This window comes from Suncus etruscus, chromosome 13 (genome assembly GCF_024139225.1).
Source record: "Suncus etruscus isolate mSunEtr1 chromosome 13, mSunEtr1.pri.cur, whole genome shotgun sequence".
In the NCBI taxonomy this organism is placed as follows: domain Eukaryota; kingdom Metazoa; phylum Chordata; class Mammalia; order Eulipotyphla; family Soricidae; genus Suncus; species Suncus etruscus.
In genome coordinates, this window is record NC_064860.1 from 27,251,609 (window position 1) to 27,253,660 (window position 2,052).

The window sequence follows — 2,052 nt, forward strand, 5'->3', positions numbered from 1 at the left end:
CTTCTCATCTGTTCTTGGACACTTGGGTTATTTCCAGATTCTGGTTATTATGAAAAGTACTGCAATAAACATAGGGGTGCTGATGCCTTTTCTGCATTGTGTTTTGGATTTCTAGGGTTATTCCCAAGTATATATTTCCTATATTTTTCTACTTTTAAGGAACATGTATTCCCTATATGATCTATGCAAATGTAATTTTTCTGTATTGCTTTTTGGGGTGTAGAAAGATCTCATAAATCATGCTCAGGAGATGGAGACAGGAATATACCCCAGGGATTCTCTATTAACTAGACCTGAAACTCAGTGTAAGGGTCCAAGGATGTGAAGGTACTGGGGACCTGGAATACCAAGATACTGAATTACCCCAGTGGTGCTCGTGATATGCAGAGTTGCATTCAGTGATGCTTAAGAGACTGTGCTGTATCAGGAATTAAACCCAATTAGGGTATGTGTGCTCTAACTGTTGAACTAGTACAGTTGTCAGCAACTCGCGGATTTCTGTGTGGATACTTGCATGCAGAATATTCTCAATAAAAACTTATTGAAACTAAAAACAGTGTACCATCCTATGTATTTTCTTTTTTTTGGGGGGGGGCCCACACCCGGCGGTGCTTAGGGGTTACTCCTGGCTATCTGCTCAGGAATAGCTCCTGGCAGGCACAGGGACCATATGGGATGCCGGGATTTGAACCAATCACCTTTGGTTCTGGGACGGCTGCTTGCAAGGCAAACGCCACTGTGCTATCTCTCTGGCCCCAAAAGTTTTGCCTTTTTTTGTGTGTGTGGTTTTTGGGTCACACCCTGCAGTACTCAGGGGAAACTCCTGACTCCATGCTCAGAAACTGCTCCTGGCAGGCACGGGGGACCATATGGAAAGCCGGATTCGAACTTATGACCTTCTGTATGAAAGGCAAACGCCTTACCTCCATGCTATCTCTCCGGCCCCCATCCTATGTATTTTCGGTCTTAAAAATGTGGCTCTCAAAATAAATTTCAATCGTGGTTTTGGCGATATTTGACTCAGTTGAAAAAAAGGTTGCTTCTTTTCTTTCGTTATGTGCTACGCCATGTTTCTTATTTCAAGACCACGGCGTGTTTTTTGTTTGTTTGTGTTTGTTTTTTTGTTTGTTTTGTTTTGTTTTGTTTTTTATCTGTTTTTTTGTGGTGCTTATCGTTATAGCTGGAGTCCTCACTGGATATTTGACACTTCTTTTGGTACTGGTGGAGTGTTTCAACTCCTTTTTCTCCTTCATTTCCCAAATCGATGATGAGAACCTCTAGAAGGATTCTGCCCATTTTCGGGGTATTAAACTCTTACCCCAGTTTATTTATTTTCTCTTTTTCAGGCAAAACCACGCAACTTGAACTAGCTACCCCTGCCCCTACTTAGAGGGGGAAATAAGGGAGGCATCAAGACCAAACTGATGCAAGACTACTAAGTAGTTGGTTAGAGACAGAGGGGACCACATATTCTAGCCGCCCTGGGGGTGAGGGAAGAGGAAATGGGAGGTAAGACAAAAACGGAAGTGTAGGGAGGACAAATTGGGGATGGGAATCCCCCCTGATTTTATGTAAATATGTACCTAAAATATTATTGTCAACAATATGTAAGCCACTATGATCAAAATAAAAATTATATTAAAAAAAAAAGAAAAAGAAAAAAAGGTTGCTGACTTGGGAACTAGTATCTTGTCCCTAGACTGTTTTTTTAAACAAACAAAAACTAGCACACTTCAGGTGCCTACACTTTTTAAAATTATCTGTAGGTAAATTATGATTACTTTTGATATATATATATATACTTTTTCATCATTATTCAAGATAAACAAAACATTCTCAAGAGACTATTTCAATAGCTTTGCAGAGAAAAAAAGAAAGATCAGGTTGGACAATCAAGTGGTGATCCCGTAATAGAATCACTGAAATTAAGGGACCAACAGGAGACATATAGTCCCAGAATCCTTTCAGAGCTTAGTATGAGTCAGAGTATGGAATGCCTCCTTTTGCAAGTTGTCCAGTAGTGTCAGGATGAAGTTGGTGAGCAGGGAATGT